A 23,808-nucleotide genomic window follows, 5' to 3' on the forward strand; every position below is an offset into this window, starting at 1 on the left:
TGACATGATTTCATGTGCAACAATCACTTCCATCTCTTCATGGCTGCTGCATCATGGTAATCCCTCTCTATGGTCAATCACCACCTCCATTTCATCATTCTCATTGCTAATTCCGGGCATAATCATGACTGTGTATGAGTCTTGCACAACATGAGATTAAGACTGCGTAGCAGGCTCATGGGAATCAGTGATGTTAACTGCAAATAAACAAAATTAAGCTGTTCAATAATAACATGCCTAAAAAATGTTAGAACTTTGGAAAAAAACTGAATGGAAGTCATCATTTAATCACAAACTCATTCAGGCCTTACCATTTATTAGAGGAGGTGAAATGCCTCTCCCATTGGCTCCCTCCTCCGTTTCTGACTCTGACGTTTCCTCTGCAATGTGATCTGTTGCCCGCTTGCTTGGTTTCTTTTTCCCGAGGCCACGACCATGGGGTTTGTGGATGTCAGAGTCACCGGTTTCAATATCAGCGTTCTCAAACGGGCAGGCTTCATCATATGTATCTGAAAGAATTAATATCAAAATAGCCTATGCAATTAACCTATTTGGTTCAGATACTCAACACTTGAATCTCATGTTTTTTTTCACAGAATAAACTATTTGCAACATTTTTCCTGCCATACTTTAAGGGAAGAACTTTATGAATTGAAATCATAGCTGTTTTTGTGCCTGGCAATATTCTACATTCATGCCTGGGCTAAGAGACATTAGGCTAAAGACAATTCATGATATAAAATTTTTTGAAGTGACTGCTACCCACGTCAGGATAGTAACACAGTTGCCTTCCTTCTACATTTACTATCCAAGAGGAAGGCGCAGCTGCTACTTCAGCATTTCCTTTATTGTTGAAATTATGGCATTCAACAACTACCCATGACCTCTCCCTTTAAAACGTAGAAAAGGAAAATACAATAATTTTTCTTTCAATACCTAAACATGTTCAAATAGTTCTCATGCTGATAATAAATTATGTGCAATGAATCACACCACACTTACTCCAAGCAAATTTCAATAAATAAAGTATACCGACCATGTTAACTTAGCATTTGTTTTCATGGAAGCATTTCTCATAAGAGGCTATTTATGTAGCAAAGATGCCACAAAAATGAATCCTTCAACTGCAGGCTTTGTTATTTTGAGCATCTTTCACATTACATTGCATATCTTGATGATTTTACAACGTGAATAATTACTATAAACAAATGAGCCAACTTGCATTCTGCCTGGAGGCACTGTATATGCAGGCTTCACGTTTAGGAATGACTGGCCCCTAACATAAACCTCCGATTCCACAGTGCCTATCATGGTGATAATAAAAATCTCACCATTAGTCAGCAACACATAATGGTCTGGCCTACTTCAGCAAATTTTTCCATGTCTGGAAGCCACATACTTGTAGAAGGACTTTCCTAGCACGGAGTCTTGAATTCCTTCTTCCACATATACTCCTTTATTCTGAATGATAGCAGTTCTCTGCCACATTAACACACAGCTATTCATTTCCTCACTTCTTTTGAAAATTTGCTGCAAGGGTTTACTTGAGCATTTCGAGAGATTTTTAATGCACTTCAATCAATTATCGAAGGTGAAAGCACCAGAATTTTCAAGCAACCAAAAGAGGAGACATCATCTGCCAGTTGGGTGAAGCCATGAACAGTATATGATGCAGATTCTTTCAAATTCAATACACTAAGATCTTCACAGAGTACAAAATTAATAGCCTTGCATAACTGAAGAGAGAATTAACTTCAGGCACCCTTCACTGCTAAAAATCCCCTTTGAAATGTTGAATGCGAGAAAATGGTGGTATACCTGAGAGTTTCCCATGTTTCTCAGAACAAAAGGTTCAATAAAAAATGTCAAAATTCGGTAGCTGTCAAAAACATGACATCCTTAAGTGCCCATGGTTCCCTCCCGAAGTTCTCTTGAAGAAGAAATGAGGAATGCAGTTCCTTGAGGCTAACAAAATTTGGGAGAGAGATTCTCGTGTCCTCACACCAATCCTTACTTCATGAAATCTATTTCCTTTCATAAGAGCACTTATCATCTTGGGCATGACCCCCAAATATGCAAGATGCATTGGCTCACAGGGAAATAGGGTCACTAGTTTTACCCCAGGAATTTGAACCAGTGGAGATATTTCGATGCGGTGATTTTCATCACTTTCCCTGGTGAAGTATACATCGGTCCTTGATTCAGCATCTGTTCCCAAAAACAAACCTATTCTGTACATACGAGCCTTTGATTTTACAATTCCCACGCCCATAATATGCATTATGGCCCTTAGTTCTCAAAATAATAGCACGCGAGGGTGCAAAACACACAAAACTGTGTAATTCAATGTGGTACAACTTTTCGCTAAATACAATTCCACTGTCATGCAGTGCCCTGTACTCGATAATAAATCGCTCAAGGTAGTGATTGGCAGAATATGGTGACACAGGGAGGACCGTGCCGAAGGCGAAAACGTATCAGCTGTTGCGGTGAGTGTTTACTCACCCCAACCAGCCAGTTAACATAGAAACTACTAAATGACGTGCGTGATTCGTTATCAGTGTAGTGTGGTGTGTGTGAGAAATTGAAACTTAATAATAAACTTAAAATTACTTTACAAACTAAAAGTGACTCTCCGGTCCATGATATATACCAATAGGCATGGGGTAACTATGAAAACCAACCAAAATAGGCCAGATCGGATTACTTGATCCACGTGCCATGGGAACTCCATCAGTGTTGAAAATCAACCAGAGTTTTTCCTGTCCCCTCCGTGCATCTTTTGGATAGGTGCCAAAGCAAGGATGGGATTTTAGAATTGTTAACAGAGAAATCACTTTTTCATGGCAGACTCCTGATGCACCCCAAACAGCTAACTTATCCAAAATATGTTCAGCCCATCAGGCCTCTAATTCATCCTCATTGCTGGATGACAAAGGAACATTACAATCTGGAGTGGGTATTGATGGCATATCGAGAAGAGAACTTAACCTCAATTCCTCATGTTTGCTGGAGACGCAGTGAAATTGTACTTGAGGCTAAACAGAACTTGAATTACTGAGCACTTGGGATGAAAGATCATACTCCATTACAAATTGTGGCAAATTAACTTGTGTCAACTAGGGTAGTGGAAGAACTAACCATAGTGTGAGCCATGCACACCTTTTGAGCCATCTCAATTCTTAACCTACACCTTCTCTGCCTCGTTCCCACATCTGAGAGTAACGCAACTCTTTTACCACGATTTCAAGCATAACTACTCATATTTACTGTTGGCATTTCATTGCCATTATTATTCACCAAATTATTCAAACATTTGGCTGTAAATTGATACCAAGAAAGAGAAGGCAGTACATGTATTAGAATTGCTAAAATTAACGTGGTTATCAAATTTTTATGGCCTTGTTTCAAATTTAGTAAGAACCGCCACGAGATTATAGAATTAACTCAAGGCCTGGTTGCACGATACATTATATACACGTAAAAGTAAATACATGAATGCATGAACATGAGAATTAACGAGAAAATTCACCGTGCAACCATGAAGTAAGATCTGATTCTATCCTGGCGAATATTATCAAAGAAGGCTATTTGAGCTTCCAGCCGGGTGGTCACTCCCCATTCTGTCAACGTTTTGAGACTCAAGTCATGGGAAATGGAGTGGTGGAAGAATGGAGGGAGACCACCCGGCTGGAACCCCGAGTAGCCTTCTTTCACTGTGTAACCACCCCAAAATATAGATGCATGAACGCGTGAAGAGAAAATAGAACCTGTGGTAAAGGCCTGTTTACATGATACACTTACACGTACGAGATTATGTCCATTAGCCTGAATGACTTTAGTCGAACGGAACACGTTCCGTTACATGGACAAAATTGGAACAGGTTCCATTTCATGTTCAAGCATTCGCACAAGAAATACATTCGAAAAACAGAAGCTCTTCTAATTTGGTTGATGAATTCATATAAGTTCTTCTCTGGTCCACAAAAGTAATGGGCAAACAGAAATTAACTTGGACGTATTAATGTGACGTGTAACCAGATCCTCAGAAACTAAATTCGAACAGGCTTGATTAAATTCTTGATTTAACGGAAAAGCACTAATTGGGTTTCATGAATCATACATCTTGGCATTTACATAGGGCAGGAAGTACTCAAAATTAATATATGTACGATCAGTTCATTAGGAGCAATTACTTGAGAACTTTCATGACACCAAACAATAACAGTGCTATTCGTAATGCGGAGTATTAATAAACATATCTACTTACATTTTTGTTATATTGTTGATTCCTGGGTAACTAGGCTCTTTTTTAGTATATGATTTGATTCCAAACATAAAACAACGTACGTAGTTAATGGCTATGACCTGGAACCGATGCAACAATGTAAATTCTTAATGTGTGACCAGAAATACCCCAGCTAGCACACGGGAGACTGTCTCCCCCGAATCCTTAGAGACTCTCTACAGAAACCAAAGAGACCGCCTCCCGGAAGCGGTAAGCGTCTCCGGAGACAACAAGGAGACGGCCGGACGATACGATGACGAACCCATGACGAAATGTCCGCACTACTCAAGAGACGGTCTCCGATTTCCGATTCATGCGCCATCAAGCGATAACCACGCGAACTACGTCGGACTCATCAACTGTGCGACGGTGGCGCCATCTGTTGTCATTTATCAGCACTACGAGCAGCGAGCTACAGCCGACCGATACTTCACTATTCCAAATCAGGATATATTAACCGGCCACTTATAAATCCGTGGCGTATGCGAATTGACATTAAAGCATATTACTTACGAACATGGTGTTAATGGACTGCTAGCAACAGCGATGACAACACACAAACAGAAATCTCGGTGACAAACGTAGGAAATGTCAAAGAAAATCAGGTTTTTTCAAATATTGGTTTATTTACAAAAAGTATTAGAACAAGCCACATTGAATGTCAGAGGAACTTCAAAGATGAACTCCTATTACATAGAAACAGCTTTTCACAAGGCCACTGGACATCAAGGGACTGAAGCAACACCTGAAAAGAAAAAGCAGAATACTCGCATTAAGAAAATGCTATGACTACACAAAAACAATAATAATGCTTTGGGAACTTTAACACGTATTCTCTCAGGTCAGCTAAAATACTATGCAATGCCCACTTAATAGAGCCAATACATAATGAAAATAACATACTTGATACACAAGAACAAGATGAGATTTTAAAGATAAAATGAACAAAAAAGGAAATCTGTAAAGAATCCTCCCTGAATTAAAAACTGCAGAATCGCAATAACAAAGCTATGCATTTTAGAAAATAGCATCTTCTTCCTCACAGCAATATCCCAAGAATGTCACCATGCCATATGTTAAACCCATACTTAAGAATAAACAATACACGAGGGATTTCCATTGTTCCCTATCTTAAATGAAACAACAGAAAAACACCAGGCATCTCTGCCAAGGATTAAGTGCACAACCTTCTAATTCTACTGCAGAATATCATGCCTGCTTCACTACATTGTGGAGATTCATTATGGCTGTGAACCATGCTCACCATCAGAAGGTATTAACATGTTCCATCACAAGGTAATAAGAACAAATTGCCTGAAAATGAAGAAATTGAAAAAATTGTAATCACTCAAAATATTGACGAAGAATTTACTTGCAGAGAACTTGGCAAGTTTCACATAACCACCCAACAACATAAGTATGGGAACAACTGCCAAAGAATCCATCGATAATAGTTCCTCTATTATATTAATATGCCCAAAATGGTACGGCTACTGCATGAGGAATGCAGATATGTGGTCAAACGGGTGTGGAAATGAACCATTTATATGTCACCTACTAAAAAAATTAAGAAATTTCTATTACTCCATTAAACTGCATCAAATATAAAAATGACAATAAAAAAGGAATGAGAGAGTCCATTAAGTACATTAACCAAAACTAATTAAATATCAACCATATATGAGAGGATAATGAGTAAAATACAACCAAAGATTACGGATAAAGCTGTGCCTCCTAAGATTCTTCACCCAAAATGGCATAATAGGCAGATTGTCGCTGCAGAATAATCCTTATTGTGAATGTCTCCCACCAGCAAAAGAAACCAAACAGGATACATCACTATGACACCGATAACTCTGCCTATTAATAAAGAAAAATATCTGTTACTAGAGAATTAAGCTACACAATAACCAAGCAAGATAACGACAACTAAGAACCTACGGAGTTCTAAATCATCATCTCATGTAAACACACAAAAAACAGCAACATTAAAAAATAAGCAAGCTGTATCAATACCACTTTCCACTCCCTATGTTTAAGTCATCTAATTCTCGGCTACGATACCAGAGGAAAATCATCCTCACAGAGAATTTTGGCCACCAGAATCAGAAGAACGATTATCCAATCGTGAGGTCCTTGCTTCACCACCTATTAACCCCTTAACTGGGGAGAGCGACTATAGTCGCAAGCGGACTATACTCCCCATGTGGGGAGCTCGACTATAGTCGCGCGTGCCGTCACGTCGCAATGTTATGCGGAGAAGGCATGAATATTCATTCTTTATGCATCATTGCATGTTTTTTGCTTTGTCAGAGGTTCTATACCAATATATTTGAAGTATATTGCCATTTTTGTGCAATAGCTTTACTATAAATTTTTTTCCAATAATGGCATCTCCGAAAATCGTTGGATTTGCTCCCCACCAGGTGAAAGATAAGGAAATTTCTGCCCCCAACCAAGGGGTTAATGAAGATGTAAAAAATTCGATTACTCCAAACATATAAACAATAAGGGTGGATAAAAAGAAATAAAAAGAAGAACTCACCAACATTAAAAACCACCACTATTAACAGGAACATCCACTGAGATGCCAATCAGCCAGTACCACTTTCCATAGATATTTATGATACCAAGGCAGAAGAGAGTCACCCTGGAGTAATTGTTGCCCACCAGAATCACAAGAACGATGATCCAATCGTGAAGTCCTTACTTCACCACCTATTAATGAAGATGTAAAAAATTTCTGTTAGTCCATGCATATAAACTGTAAGGGTGGATATTGATAAATCACAAGAGGCACTCACCAACATTAAAAACCACCACTAATAACAGGAACATCCACTGAGATGCCAATCAGCCAGTTCCACTTCCCATTGATATTTATGATACCAAGGCAGAAGAGAGTCACCCTGGAGTAATTGTTGCCCACCAGAATCACAAGAACGATGATCCAATCGTGAAGTCCTTACTTCACCACCTATTAATGAAGATGTAAAAAATTTCTGTTAGTCCATGCATATAAACTGTAAGGGTGGATATTGATAAATCACAAGAGGCACTCACCAACATTAAAAACCACCACTATTAACAGGAACATCCACTGAGATGCCAATCAGCCAGTTCCACTTCCCATAGATATTTATGATACCAAGGCAGAAGAGAGTCACCCTGGAGTAATTGTTGCCCACCAGAATCACAAGAACGATGATCCAATCGTCAGGTTGTTACTTCACCACCTACTAATGAAGATGTAAAAAATTTCTGTTAGTCCATGCATATAAACTGTAAGGGTGGATATTGATAAATCACAAGAGGCACTCACCAACATTAAAAACCACCACTATTAACAGGAACATCCACTGAGATGCCAATCAGCCAGTTCCACTTCCCATTGATATTTATGATACCAAGGCAGAAGAGAGTCACCCTGGAGTAATTGTTGCCCACCAGAATCACAAGAACGATGATCCAATCGTGAAGTCCTTACTTCACCACCTATTAATGAAGATGTAAAAAATTTCTGTTAGTCCATGCATATAAACTGTAAGGGTGGATATTGATAAATCACAAGAGGCACTCACCAACATTAAAAACCACCACTATTAACAGGAACATCCACTGAGATGCCAATCAGCCAGTTCCACTTCCCATAGATATTTATGATACCAAGGCAGAAGAGAGTCACCCTGGAGTAATTGTTGCCCACCAGAATCACAAGAACGATGATCCAATCGTCAGGTTGTTACTTCACCACCTACTAATGAAGATGTAAAAAATTTCTCTTAGTCCATACATATAAACTGTAAGGGTGGATATTGATAAATCACAAGAAGCACTCACCAAGATTAAAATCTACCACTATTAACAGGAACATCCACTGAGATGCCAATCAACCATTTCCACTTTCCATATTTATTTATGATACCAAGTCAGTAGAGAAATTCCCTGCAATATTAACAAATGATTAGTATTTCCCCAACTGCACTGATTTATCGGTACAATAATTTACAACCCAATCATAGTTAAATGCAACTCATTGCAGGATCACATGAGTACTGCGTCTTAACCGATTAATCTGATTTGCATATTTGATTGAATTGAACGACCTAAGTTTGGTCGCCATCTCCTTAGCATTATGAATGATCAAAGTATTTAATTTATCGCGCACTTACAAGTAAATATTGGCGCTATGTCAAACTACAAAATCAACTGACTACGTTAACATCAACAATGAACTGATAGTAACGAAATTAACGTAAAGTATGTGAAAATCATTTCGCGCACCCTATTTGTGAATAAACAGTGATAAATGAGCTGCCCTTATGATTCAGCCCTGATGATGAGTGCCGAGACGGTACTTGAAACGTTGGCCGATATAAAAACATTAACCCGGAGGGAATCCCGAGAAAAGTTTACCCACAATGATAAATCAGCTTTTTATGAGGTAAATCAACAATCAAGGGGATAGTGAGCCTATATGTCACTAAATTTTCAGCATTTTTTCGAATACTTTCCCCAAATTCAAGGTAAATAACGCAGAAGACGAAATTCGAGTGCAAGAATGGGAATTTATTTTTCTTTCCAATGTTATATGCTCCAACTATGTGCAACCATTATCACTAATTTAAATATGCAAAAGAAAAGGTTGCAGTCGTTCATAACGAACTTTACCTGTCCTTCTTATGGAAAATATTCAGGGCCCATTCCAAGGCCACATATACCTCATAATATTCTCACCTTTTAAACCTTCCCTGAACTTTCACTCACCAACATTTTAAAATCAAAATGAGCCAAATCGGTTCTCGAGTATTAGCGAGACTAAAGGACATCAATTCATTATTATAATCTATATCAGTAAATGTGACAATGCACCTCGAGCCACACAACATGGCGGCTAGCCGAATATTAAACATATCAACTTTCATTAATTTTAATGTCTCAAAATAAATCTGCTGTTTACATTAATTTTCCTTATTATCGGGAATTCAACAAAACTTAATAATAGTCCACAGAGTAAATAATAGCGTCGGAAGGATAACGGCCATGCTTCGTGAATATTTTCGACTTGCACGAGGCGATTTGGGATCAACACTTAGGTAGGTACATTAGATAACGAATATTATCCTTAATGAGGTTAATGAGTAACACATGAAAATACATGTAAAAGGCAACCATAAGCGAATCGAATACACTACCGAATAAATGACAAAATCTAAGTCCTTTGGGACACGTGAAGACAATATGATAATGCCATAAAAATTAGCAGGGATACAAATTAATCAGTACTTACCTCAAAGCGGTGAAAATGGACGCAGTTGAAAAAGCGATTGCAAGAACCGGCAAGCTCCAACAATGAGGATAAACACGTGCGGTGATCGTAACTTCGAAGGCAGGACCTCTCAGATTCGAGTTATGGCACAAAGTGAAAAAGACGAAGCGGATGTTGCAAGGGGGAGGAAGGGCTCTTTTCCGGTATCGGCGTAGTCAGCGATATAATTATACTAATTAATGTCTAATTCGTGTTATACCACGCGAATTACCAATATAAAATTAGAAAATAATTAAATATACAGCCATGATCACTCGGTATCCGCATAATGCCTCTTGAAGATAATGTAATTTCGGAAAGGCGAAGTGTTGACCTCGGAAAGAAGCGGAAGTGGGTGGGGGTGAACACTCGAAAATTGACGAACCAAGGGAGAAGGGGGAGAGGGCGGCCATCTCCTCGGGGTCTCTTACCTGTCGTCAAGAGACAGTCTCCTGTGTGCTTGTAGGGACATGATACTATGCAAGCTAGATGAACAGATTTAGCAGGAAGTGACTAATAATTCACAATAAGGCTATAATAGCATGCACTTACCTTTTAAAAGTTCCGGCAAAATCTGACGGTGGAGTATCGAAAATGCGTCAAACAAAATGTACACGTGACTGCAATGGAGTGAAATTCACTCTCGAAAAACCAAAGTGAAAATCACTCACGAAAAAAGAATGTGAAAATCACACAGCAATTCACAAAAGTGATAATGAAATTAAAGATGAAACATGACGGATGGAAATGATAAATGCAAATGGAAGAGGAATGAAATGGAAGGAGAAAAACACAAAGTTTGATGAGAGAACATGAATGTTTGACAAATGACTAATAAAAAGGATGATAATGAATAATGAGAGTTCTTATGAGAACTGATTATATATATATATAAGTGAATGATAACCACTACTAACCACCACTACACCACAAAGACATCTGAGCATGAAGGCAGAGGACAACAAAGTGACAATTGTGTTTAAGATGGCAGCGTGGGACATCAGGTTTCTATACACATAGTGCCACAATTCCTACCCTTTTTACCTAGGTTTTAGCTCGGTATGATGGGCAGACAAAACCATATTAACAGGGAAATAAATGCATCCTTAATACGAATTCCACACTGTAATTGGAAAACTCAGCTACAGAGTCTACCAAAAGGTGACACATACCGACCGATACTTGCACGCCTCGTTACACCACTACCCTACTCAGAAGGCAGCTCTAATCTCGTCATTCGTGCACAGAGCATACTCCTTCACTGACCGAGTCTCACTTCCCTTGGAAAAAAGACATTTGGTGACGGCCCTGGCTAGCAATGGGTACCACAGAGACGAGGTCCTTAAATGGACCACAAAGATAGAAAGACAACTCAAAAATAAGACACCAAGTCCCAAAACGGAGAAACCCAAGGCAGTGGGTTACGCTACAATCCCCTACGTGGCAGTCACCAGTGTAAAAATCACGAGACACCACAGAAAATTCGATGTTACAACACACTTCAACTGTGTTAAGAAGACTGGAAAACTTCTTACAACTACTAAGGATAGTATCTCACCTCAGGCCTACGAAGGAGTATACGAAATTGAATGAAGTTGCGGTATGTCATAATTTGGGCAGACTAGAAGAGCTGTGAAATGCCGCATGCAAGAACATAGAAGAGCGGTGAAAAATACGTCACTTTGTCATCTGCCGGCTGTGGCTGAGCATACTCTTAGTGAAACTGGACACGACATCAACTGGGAAGAAACAAATGTCATCGCCAGAGAATCCCGATAATTTCTGAGAATCATCAGAGAGGCGAATGAAATATCTAAACATCCTCATAATTTCAATGAAGAGGATAGCTACCCAGGTAAAAATATTTGGTCTGTAACTAATCTGGATCTGGTCTGTAACTGGTCTGAAAGGCTAAATTTTGTTCTGTAACTGGTCTGTAACAGAACTGGACTGGTCTGGATTTCAGAGAGGCAAAGGAAAATGGTCTGTAACTAGTCTGGAATTCTGGTCTGTAACTGTGCTGTAATATTCGATGGTGTGTAACTGATCTGGATCAACTGTCTGTAACTGTACTGTAATTTTCGATGGTCTGCATCTAGTCTGGATCTATTCTGTAACTATGCTGAAATATTCTATGAGTTTCAACTGGTCTGGAACTATTCTGGAAGAATTCCAAGTGAGTCAACTGGTCTGGATTCTAATGTGACGGGGATCGGGTTGGTGTGGTAGCTAGAGTGTTGGCTTCCCTCCCGGCGGGCCCGGGTTCAAATCCCGGCAGTGGCAGAGAATTTTCAGAGACTGCCCGATCCCTGCTGGAGTGTTGTGTGGAGGACATTTCAAGCGTAACACTCCGTCCATCGGATGGGACGTTAAGCCGTGGTCCCCTTGGCGCCTTTCGTTAAGAGCAGGCTAATGCCGACGCCGGGTTTCTCTCCACCCTTCCTTCCATACCCTTCCCCCATGGCGCAAATGACCTCAGCTGTCGGTCGCCTCCTCCAAATACCATACCATACCATCTAATGTGACATGAGATCTGATATTTTATTCGGTCATCTGCAATTGCTCTTAAATTTATTTGTAACAGTGAAATTATTATAATGTATATCAGGCATTGATACTTAATGGAATTAGGAATCCTGGGCTATGGAGTGGTCAATTTTTAATGTCCATTAATTTTTTTTTAAGAAGGGTTACAATTTTATATTTGTTATTTCATAGATGAATTTCACATGGGTTCGAAGGTACCCATGGGTAAGCCATGATTGTGGGCAGTGCACTGCCCACAATCATGGCTTGTGGAGAGTTGCGTTATTTGGATGGCATTAGAAAGGGCTGCATCATAAATTGAGACTAATATCAGAAGTACTTCAGATATTAGTCTCAATTTATGATGCAAACTTTATTTTTATGATTTTTTTTATGATTTAAATTTATGATACAAACTGCAAATTGAATATGCGAGGTAAAAATAAATATTACTTCTAAATGATTGCACAAGCAATGAAGGTTGAAATATCAAATAGGGTTTAGAAAGTAGATAGCAGTCAATAAAATAATTTGCAATGGTTTATTCTAATTCCAATGTATTTACTAGTGATGGGTCGATTCCAAAATTTTATCGATTCCGATCCCGATTCCGATTCTGACTTTTCGATTCCGATTCTACCGATACCGATTCCATCGATTCTGATGCCATAGGCTCCAAGAAAAATATCACTTAATTACAGGCAACAAGAAAACTACTTTTAAAAATATTACTCTGTGAAAGAGTCAGTTGACAAAGGAATCTTTCATATCATTACTATGTAATTAAAATATAATAGCTAAATTTCAAAACAGAACATACCTGAAAAAACTACAAGGGAGAGCCCTGAGTACAGGAATTTTCATAGCTGTGATAAAGATTACATACTACGCATATGAATCATGTAATATTTGGCCCTTTCAAATTCTCAAGCAGAAAATCCAATTATTCTACATGCTCAGCCAGCAGGTTTTGACGTCTCCATGTTACAGTATTACTGCCTGCAGAAAATTGCCTTTTGCTACACATGTGTGTTATTGGGCAAGTACTTTCCCACCAAAATTGCAAGACTTCGGAGACTTTGGAATTTTTATTAAAAATTATATCAACGATTTGTTGGATCTTGAATCTTAATGGAATTCAAGTGGACGAAGCGAACAACTATAGAACTAAACTTTAGTTTTGTAGAGCCAAAAAAAATGCTATATAGCATACTATAGGTATATACTTCTACTACTACTGAGTATATACTACTAACATACTATAGTATATACTTCTCACGTCATTCAATCAACCTTTAAATCTCTTGCTTTTTTAAGTTCCAGAAAGAAACTAAACGCTACAAATGAATAGTACATCGGACGGACGCAGTAATAGAAAAGGCTAAAAGAGCCTTGTGGTGTGAAAACTTCCCCTACCGCGCGACTCACCTCGGCGAGGGTGGAAAGGGAAAAAGGGTATCGCTTGTTGCCTTTCACGGAAACAGTTCATTTTTCTCTCTCTTAAGCATGCTGACTTAATCTCTTCACTTTACTTCAATACCCGAGGCATATTTCTTACGCGCGGGATGGTTCCGAAAAATATCTAATCCTTAGTATTTTCACTCGAGTAATGCGCTAAATGGTCTAGTCGATCTATACATAATCCTTTTTAACATCCTCAGTTTAGTGTTTTAAGTCAATGAAGACGATTATCCATGCTTTAAATGACGATTTTCAGGACTAATGTTTTAAAAAACTTGAAAAATCGGCCTCAGTTACCGAGCCTCAGAGGTCCGCGGCGTGTAGGTCAGCCTTGACGCGCGATTGAAAAATCGCTCTTATTTCCTTCGTCGCAAACTTTTTTTCAAGACTTCTACTTAGTACTCTTTATAAATCTCTACTTCATATTGTGGTTCAAATTTTCCGAGTTACATTTTTCGTAAACGAAAGGTAATGTATACTTAATGTCAAATTTCACGTGAAAAACGGGTCGGCCATTTTGCGTTGTAAAACCAGACAGATGAGAGCCAGAATCTTCAAAAGTCATTAAAAGTATAGGCAAAGCACCAGATCAAAGGAATATTGCGTTTTTTATTCCACAAAACTCATACCAACGCAAAACCACCTGGATAAATTCAAAGATTTTTTGAGGAAAAACGATATCTCGCGTGGCATTAAAAAATTGGTCATGTTTGGGCCTCTGTATCTCACAAAAGGGTCGTATTTATGTAAAACGGCATATAAATCTATATCTGGTAATAATTTATGAGTATTTACGCTAAGTTTCAAGTCTCTATCCCCAAAAAGGTCATTTTGGACTTCATTCAAGCTTTTTCCGATTTCGGACCAGTGCGCGCCGGGTAGGAAGACGATAGGCCGCCGCGGCTGCCGTAAAGGTATTCGGCGCCCATGTCGACAACTATAATGTATTCGGCAAGCTGAAACTACCAGGCCAAGGCATTAGGATGACTTATCGGCTTTAAAAACTGCATTACAACACGAGTTTCATGATAGCGCTTCCTGTCGGCAGATTGCTGGACCTACTAGCCTCGAATGCTCTGTAACCTTAACTATTCGACTCGACATCCGTAATGCTACTCGAAACGCTCGAGTCGAGTACCAACTACTCGATCGCCTTGAATTTTCGAGTACTCGCACATCCCAAGAAGATATGTGTTTTGTTATTACGGTTACGTGGCGCGAAAATTCAAATGACTATTGGAAATGCGGTCGTATATTTTGTTATTTGAAGTACTGCTGGAATCGGAATCGATTTTTCGCCTTGGCAAGTACTCGTTTTCGATTCCGGTTCTTGGCCGAGAATCGAGGAATCGAAGAATCGAGGAATCGAACCGACCCATCACTAGTATTTACCAATTTCAGGCAAAACTTTTTGCCCGCAACTTCCACTGTAATAAAAATGAACTCCTCCATGGTGGGTAGACATAGAGTAAATGAAGGGTAGTACCCTCCATGGTGTGTATTTAACCCTCCATCAACCCAAGCTCTACATTTCAGGGAGCGTAAGGCAAGGGTAGCACTACCATGGAAGAAGGATTCTTCCTCACCAAACATCTACACTTACATGTTGCATACTAACATACCTATCTTCTTTCAAAAAATTCCATTGAATTTCTGTAGGGAAGGGGTGCAGTTAATGAGCTGATTGTAAGAAAATTTTAATATCTTCCAGCTAGTAGTGCTTACACACTTTATTTGGGCTATGGAAGCATAAAATAATATACTCAAGTATCTATTTGCCCCCTCAAATGCAAATGGATCTCAATTCAGAACACCGTGTATAAAATGGTAATAAGGTGAACGCAGTGCATCATTTCAGTAACCCATTAAAATTAAAGCATTTGTTGAAGAGGAAAATATCTGAGAAGTCCCTCAGGTACCTTCGTGAAGGTACACCTCGCACCTATAAGAAGCAGGTGCACTTGCTCCAGAGAAATTTAGTTCAGTAAAAGAATATAGTAACTGCGGTAAATAAATATTTTGCGGATTAAAAATTTGAGTTACAATTTTTTCCCATCATATAACGTACTTATAACGTATTAAAAATCGTATTTTGAAACTTGCGCCAAAACAACCGGCGGCCATCTTCTATACCACGTGACCTAACAGCCACTGGAACACACTGGAATGTTTACACTCGTAGATACAGTAGTTTCCGACTTTGTGAATTAATCTGTGCCTAAAACCGTATTTTACAAGTAACTGTATGTTTAAGAACGTACCCATACAGCACAAGCAGTGCGAAACCCGTGTAAAATCATGATAAAACACGGGTAAAAACTCGTGTATATCCCGTTCCTACTCGTGTAGGACTGGTGTAATTGCGGTGTATTTCCGGTACTATGTCCGCTATTTCTGGTGTATACACGAGTATTATCCGTATATTATTCCTCAGGTCCCACGTAGTACCACGATTCCCGAGGGCGACGCCACCGTCGCAACATTGAGTTACTTTCAAATATGGCCGCTAGTTGGCAATACTATCGCTGCAGCCAAATCGATTGGTCGATTATATCGAGCTATCCATAGGTCGCTCTTGGCGATGTATATCGACAGGTCGCTCTTGACAATTACTCGAACCTGAACGATTAGGATGAAAAAATAAACATTGCTATTCCACCGATCAAAAAATTAAACTTTGCAATTACACTGATTTCTGTGGAATTACAAAGTTTAATTTTCTATCTGTGGAATAACAAAGTTCAATTTTTTCATCCAAAATGTAAATTCCATGAAGTATCTTTAGGGTGAACTTTACAACCTAATAATATATTCTGTTGAAAGAAAAAGTTTAATTTTTCACCCAAAAAGATTGTTAAATTCAATGAACTATCACCAGAAACCACCTATGACCCCGGATGCATAAAAAGCGGAAGCTTGTAGTTTACCAGTGAGTACATTTAAAGTGGTGCATTTCGAAGGCTGTACCACAATGTTTTTTCATTGAAAGAAGTTCCTTCAGCATTCCTGTAAACAAACGTGACAAGGTGATCCTCTCAAAATGCACCACTTAATGTGATCTGGTGTTTAATACAACGAAAGCAAGTAGTAGAATTCACAATCAATGCAACCCCCTTAACTTACAATTAGAAGTCAACTAAAATTATCCTGGATCTATAAGTTCCTATAGATCTAGACCCTATAGACACTTACTTCCCCCGAACTATTAAATTAAAATCCCAAGTGGTTGATTTTGCTCCCCAGGGGTCAAACAATGCATACTTACCCAACTCCCCTTGGTTGCCACTGGCGTCTGACATCTCATGGATGAGGAATGCTTACCAATCATAAGCATGAGGACTTACACAGAAAAACTCACCCATTAATGATGGTGATCACTGAAGAAGCCCACCTTATGCTAGGTGACTTATTTCAACCAAGTAAATGGGAAAACCTTTCAAATGCAGATTAAAAATTTAATGACACTTCAATTTAAGAAAACATTTATTTGGGCACTATTAGGTGAATGGCGGAATACAAAACAAAGCATACAAAATACAGAATAAACAAAGCATACAAAATACAGAATAAACAAAGCATACATGAGACTTCATTCGTATCCCCAGCAATCAAGAGACTTAAAATCCCTAGTGAATTACAGTCGGTCTGTGAAACTTCATTGTGGAATGAACCACTCACTATCAAATACTCAGTAGCATCTACAATCACAAAAAGGGCTTCATTAATAGGAAAAACCATACTCGTGATCCCATACCATCAAATACAGAAAGAACAATCAAAAGAATTTAACTTTTATGTAAACACGAGAAGCATACTATCACCTGCAGAGACAAAGGAAACAGTTTGGTTATATAAGAGTGAAAAGAGTGCCATGACAATGTCAGCAATTCAATGAGGATAATGATTGTGAATCTTTAATATATGTACTAGAGACAAATGAAACAAGAGCTCAACAATTGTTACTTCCCACTGACGGGTAGAAAAAAACATGATTTTATCAAATAGTGCAAACATTCCACATAGTTTTATCAATATTAACCCTTCATCATTACGGTTATTTGGCCTCCTTAAGATATAAAAGATTACTAACCCAGAGAGACTAAATCTACTAATGCTCTGATAACAGATAGGCAAATGAAGAACTCTCCGCAGATTGGCTCAAAAATTTCATGGATAAAAAAAATCAACTATGAAAGTTCATGTGTAATTGATTATGGACAACCATAGAAGTCAAATCTCTCTTGATAGCTATGAATTCCATGGAGGTAATCATGTTCATGTTGTCTTTATACCCCCGCATAATCACAGCCTTTGGATTTTTTTATGATTCTCTCAAGAAAGTATTTAATTTACAGTGGGACAGGCCCTTATGGATTAATGACCTCCAGAAGATTTCAGGAAACGACATAACTTTGACCCAGAAAAAACTTTCATCCTTGTTGCGACATTCATGAAGCGTATATTAAGATCCCAACAATGCAAAATGGTGTTTCAGGATTCAGTGTAGCAGAAATCTTTCCCTTTATACCAGAAGAGTTCAATGACGTGGACTTCATCTTTGAAAAAGCTATTCAAACACAAATCATCATTGACCCAGAGAATGTTGACGAATCAATGAATGACGAAACTGATCACGAACACTATGATGCTGTCAATGAGCAGCCAGCAAACCTTAATAAGACATGTGTTGAAACTTCGAATCTTTATGGGTATAACCCAAAGGATATTGCTTAAAAAAATTGAATCCAAGAAAACAGCCAGCTTAAATTTATCAGAGCTGTACGAAAATCCTGTTGGTGGTACTTCACGACCTAATTCGACACCCAAGTCAGTCCCGGAACCTACTCAAGCCCATCTCATTTCAAAGAAACCCTAGAATTGACATATCCTCCGCAAAACCCACACAGTGACTGAGAATAAAATCTAAGAAGGGACAGAAAGCAACACTCAATAATTAGGACTTCTACTCCTATGAAATTGGCATCAAAGTGAGTATAGAGGAATACATGCAGGTAAACAAAATTGTTATTAATTTTCAAGTACTTCAATGAAAAATGTAACTAAATATGTAAAAAATCATAAATTTAAATATGTCTTAAGGAGTCAAAATTGTTCTGGTCTACCATACCATGCTAACATGATTTTATCTTCGTACTAGCACTCATCAATGCCGAATCATTCCTGAAAAAAATTAAAATCATTATTATTGTTGAAGTAGCAAAGCTATCAATCACTTCATCTATGTGCTAATACCTCTTAATGCAGAAGCAATACTTATAGCATATGAACTATCTTTTTCACATACAATGACGAATGACATTGCAAAGCCTACAACTAGTAAGCGTTCCAACAAAGATGCCATGATGAACGCAACAAAAATTTAGAAAATGTGGAACCTGGTGCAAACTGGTCTAACAAACAATTTTATACTACCATATTTAGGCAACATGTGAAACTAAGTGCCAACATTTTTCCCTCCCTGAGATATAACTTTTGAATAAGTATTTGGTACCTGTATTCCACATCACGCCACAGGGTATGGTCTATACCCTTTTCACCAGACTCCTTCCTACGGCCAGCTTTGAATGTTTATCCTCCTCCATCAAACGACCATAACCAATGTTTCCTATGGAGCTTCCTAGATTTATAAATGCAAAGGACACATTAAAACATTTTTATGATTGTATGGTCTCAAAATTATTTCTTTACACCATGCACCATGTCATGCCATCACTTAGATAAATATTCACAAGAGAAAACGAGACACAGTGATATATATAAGAAATAGTATTTTAGTATCTCAGTATAGTTTTTATTAAAAATATGAGGAGCACGTCTAGTACCACACCAATTAAAAAAGTACAGTCATTTGCAGCATGGCTGATGTCTCTCCCTACATATAATATTGAAATCTAACCAACTCTTAAATATATATGAACTGAAATATGTCCTAATCATCAGGAAACAATCCTCTTGCCGTGAACTTTCTATCTTTAACAGAGCAGAAGACTCTAGAGTATGCCGTGACCTTTGCTGGCTCTTGAGTGAGCATGCCTCAGAAAATACTATTTCATTATACCAGCCTCAGTCTTGCCTCCAATCCTATTCATAGTATTCTCATGTGGATGAGACTAAGTTACAAGTAGTGAGTCCATCTCCACCCACCCTTCTCTAAAATGAGTACACTTGAGTGTTGAATTAATTTGATGATATTTTTACTAAATCTATACTCAAGAAAAAGATAAATGGAAAAAAAGTGTATATCGACAGAGGGCAACATTTTGATATACCACACAGTTACATTATTTTATTTATATTTCTTAGAACTTGAGGAAGAAGAATGAGAAAGATCAAATTTATTACAACATAAATTGCACTGTTTTGGTGTAGTTGGATGGCAGGTAATAATGGACACAAAAATGGGGCGAAATATTTGTATTGATGTTTGGAACTCTAAAAGTTATAAAATAAAACAAATCAGTGAATTTGATCTCATCCAACAATATGCCATTTAAGTTGAACATTCCAATTTGTCTTCTACGATTTGAGGGAGCTTGCAAATTCAATTAATGCACATATACATAGCATCCTGGGTCTTTATGCAGTATTTTCTCAATATTAAGTAATCAATCAAGTAATTTACGATACTTATTTTGGATCCATTCAATGTTTGTATGAAAATGTGGGTTAAAAATCATAAAACCATACTCCAAGACAACTTACCAAGATAACAGAGCAGTGAAATGCAAATGAAGACCATGAAGTAGACTGATTAAGATTATTAATGAGCCATTTACATCCCTCCAATACACAGGCATCATATTACTCTGGTGAAATTCAATAAACGCGAAAATTATTCTAGACTATGAAGGCAAGGAAAGAGCAAATTTGAGATTTTAAAATTTTCCGAATTGAAAACATTTAGAGCGTAAGAGATGGTAAAAAAATGCTGGCACGAGATTGTAAATAAAAAAATAATTAACACCTTTCTATCAGGATTATTTTCGAGTGTTACTGCGAAATTAACGAAATATAATTAGCTTATATTATAACATATATCACCGTAACAAATTATAATTACAGCAACGAAAAAAGCTTTCATTTTTTAACCATTCACGAGCATACTAACCGCGACGTTAAAGCATCGTGGCAATATGCTACACACTAGCACTAATATACTTGATTCTCCGAAATATCAATTGAAAAATCCGGACCAAATAGCCCAATAAAATCACCAATTGACGCCCAAAAATATAACACAAATAAATCTCCCGGCAAACATATGAATTGCGTCGAATAACGGCTCTATTTGTGGTAATTAAACCACACGGATGAGCAATGATGAATTAAGAGCCAACAAAAACTCAGTGGATGAAACAGTAGAATAATATATATTTTCGCAATGGCTAAGAAAAGGGAAGGCTGACAATGAACCTTAGCCATTTTCATGACGCCAAGACCTCAGGGAAAGCAACACATTTATAAAGTGAACTACGTATGACAAATAAATGTGAATCGAAATCAAAGCAAATTGAAACCATAGAATCAGCCAAGAACCTTAACATAGTTACTTAAAGGGTACTTGGAATTTTGACGCTCAAAGATTTATGAAAAATATACCTATCACCGGACGAAGATAGCGTCGAAGTAGAACCGAAGACGAATACCGCCGAATTCCAGCTGTATTAGAAGTATTTATATTACACAGATGAGAAATGATAAATTAAGATCCAATAAAAATCCCAAGGATAAAAGAATAGAATATGAATAATAGAACTACATATGCGCTATTACCTACCTAATGGCGTCCTTCGGCCATTTTCGTGACATCACCAACCTCATGGTAAAGGTCACATTTATAAGATTACGTATGGCAAACAAATGTAAGTCGCATAAAAATTGATAACTCACCTCTTTATGAAAGCAGCAAGGAGCAGTAGACGGCAGAGGTTGCAATATTAGCGCGTTGTGGTACCTGAGGTTTTATCGTTGCATCTTGCGTCCTTGGTCCACCTTGGTCCTTGTGCTTGTGTTTATCCATCGACACGGAGCGCCACACACGGTGCTAACAAGAACTCATAGTCCAACATGTCTGCTACCATCAGCATCACGAAATATCAGAAATATGACGAAAAACATTATCTTCTTTTATTGTAAAAAGAATTATTCGCCAATATTAAATACGCTCATCAATTTACATCTGAAACAATATTTATCAAGGTGGCAATTTTTGAAAGGACGATCCAGTCATTTGATCAAGTCACGGACGTATTTAAATAAATATATTTTTAAAATTATACATTTGCCTATATGGAAGTACGCAAGCAATTTAAAAAACATAAAAATTATGGCAGGAATAGATTTCATACCGAAAGTATAGCAAAATGTGCGTTTAAATGCAGAATACTTTTCTATACACGGGTTTTATTATGATAATATCCGAGTTTTATTTTTACACCGCATTTACACCAAAAAACACGTGTAAATAATTTCTCGGTGCTGTCTGGGTATGGACGAGGAAAATATAACGTTATTCAAAGTGAAAACTTCCAAAAAGGAATCAAAAAAATACTGTTTCATGCCAATTGCATACTACCACAATGAAATCAACGCCGGATAAAGTTTTTATTTACCGGGTTTGCGGAAAAAGTTGCTCCTTGCAGCACTTAGAGATTTAAAGAAGATGCCTTGGTCAGTATCAACCCATCTCTACTGCGCTGACTTTTTTAATGTAAGTACATGGAATATATTTTTACAATCGATAGTAAATCAACGAACTTGAGTATCAACAATTTTTTAGGACTAATGCAATTAATGAACTACTTCTTTCAACCCAATAGTTATATAAGATTATTTATTACTACGTTCTCACTGTGGTTACAATTTAGGTTGATCTTTGGCTTAACTTGTATATTAAAAATACTATGCATTCAGATCGATTAAGTTGAAATATTTCAAATTACTGTTCTCGCGTTAGAAACCACATTGTTAGCTGTTTTTCATGGCATAAAAGCATTAGTCTCACTATAAATTCATTCGTGCATGAAGGGTTTTTCTTGAAATTGAATAACCATATTAGAGAATATGTGGAACAATTTTAAGTTACCTTAAGTACTTTTTACTTAGCTGGTTATTAAATGTTACAATTCTCATTTTCCAGGATTGATGGCGATGGACACTGGACGTTTTCTCTACTACGATACATGTTAACTGTGTTACTAGTACTAGAGAATGTTTTGAGTACATCAATAAATGTTAAATTGCCTGTATGGATTTATTTTATTGCATAGAAAATCATCCACCTCCATACGAATCCAAAATTTCCTGTTGCAGGGGATATGTTATTGATGGTTTGTCAAAAGTCATATGCTAACATGTTTTATCAACTTAGAACTTAAATGGCAATTCACAGCTGAAATACAGTTGCCATGTGTGAGCACAATGAATATCTTACGATCGGGTTGACATTTGTTAAATTCTGAATTCCATTTGCACTCATACTGGTATAATCTGGAGATACATCAACTCTGAGCTTTTTTTGTAATAAGAATACTTAACTTTCTTGCCCCTTACAGCTGAAGACATCCATAGAGATGTATCATCGCTTTTCAAAATTTACAATGTATTAAATTGATTATGTAAGAATGCCATTGTAACAATTGAAGATTACTGCTATTCAGTATGCCTTTATCTCCGTCATATTTGGCTGTTTGGGAAATGCCTTCAATAGGCTTCTCAGATAAATTTGTTTAGGCTGTTCCCTTTTCCTTACTAGCTGAACTGAACCAGTCAGATCAATGAGATTGACTGATCTTATAGTTATCCTGAGTCTCAGGTTAAGTAGTATAAACCAACTAGTCACTAGAACAGATTAGTTCCAGACCACATAGTCTCCCGGAGAACAGCCCAGTTCCAGAGCAGTACAGAACAGTTACAGACCAAGCTATTCCTGGGTCCAGACCAGTTTACCCACCCGTTGTCCAGACCAGTTGCAGACCAAACTGGTCTGGAGCAATGTTTCAATTTCTTCCCAGTTCCAGACCAGCTACAGACCTTTAGTTCCACCCCCGTTCCAGACCTGTTCCAGCTCAGTTACAGACCAAATATTTTTACCTGGGTAACAACTCCACATGGAAGAGACTCTTTGCCCATACCACTTTCCTATTGGCTGCAAGGCAACCAATCAGGGACAACATACAGCACTGGGCTGCCTATATAATGGCGA

General features: G+C 37.8%; 4 long non-coding RNA genes across 4 annotated transcripts; 1 reads left to right on the forward strand and 3 right to left on the reverse strand.

Annotated features, from left to right (window-relative positions):
• Positions 1 to 4,894: 4,894 nt before the first annotated feature.
• On the reverse strand, positions 4,895 to 5,921 carry LOC124172904. Its single transcript, XR_006868319.1, has 3 exons — positions 5,694 to 5,921; positions 5,476 to 5,602; positions 4,895 to 5,033 (listed from the first exon to the last, which is right to left on the reverse strand). It is a non-coding gene; the product is annotated as an uncharacterized LOC124172904 (long non-coding RNA).
• A 778-nt stretch (positions 5,922 to 6,699) lies between these two features.
• On the reverse strand, positions 6,700 to 9,710 carry LOC124172903. Its single transcript, XR_006868318.1, has 6 exons — positions 9,579 to 9,710; positions 7,870 to 8,045; positions 7,611 to 7,783; positions 7,352 to 7,527; positions 7,093 to 7,265; positions 6,700 to 7,006 (listed from the first exon to the last, which is right to left on the reverse strand). It is a non-coding gene; the product is annotated as an uncharacterized LOC124172903 (long non-coding RNA).
• Positions 9,711 to 17,048: 7,338 nt separating this feature from the next.
• Positions 17,049 to 21,618, reverse strand: LOC124172884. Its single transcript, XR_006868312.1, has 3 exons — positions 21,495 to 21,618; positions 19,096 to 19,221; positions 17,049 to 18,764 (listed from the first exon to the last, which is right to left on the reverse strand). It is a non-coding gene; the product is annotated as an uncharacterized LOC124172884 (long non-coding RNA).
• A 478-nt stretch (positions 21,619 to 22,096) lies between these two features.
• LOC124172885 lies at positions 22,097 to 22,852 on the forward strand. The gene is made up of 2 exons (XR_006868313.1): positions 22,097 to 22,314; positions 22,744 to 22,852. It is a non-coding gene; the product is annotated as an uncharacterized LOC124172885 (long non-coding RNA).
• Positions 22,853 to 23,808: the final 956 nt, after the last annotated feature.

The sequence above is a fragment of the Ischnura elegans genome (genome assembly GCF_921293095.1).
Source record: "Ischnura elegans chromosome 13 unlocalized genomic scaffold, ioIscEleg1.1 SUPER_13_unloc_3, whole genome shotgun sequence".
NCBI classification, from domain to species: Eukaryota; Metazoa; Arthropoda; class Insecta; order Odonata; family Coenagrionidae; genus Ischnura; species Ischnura elegans.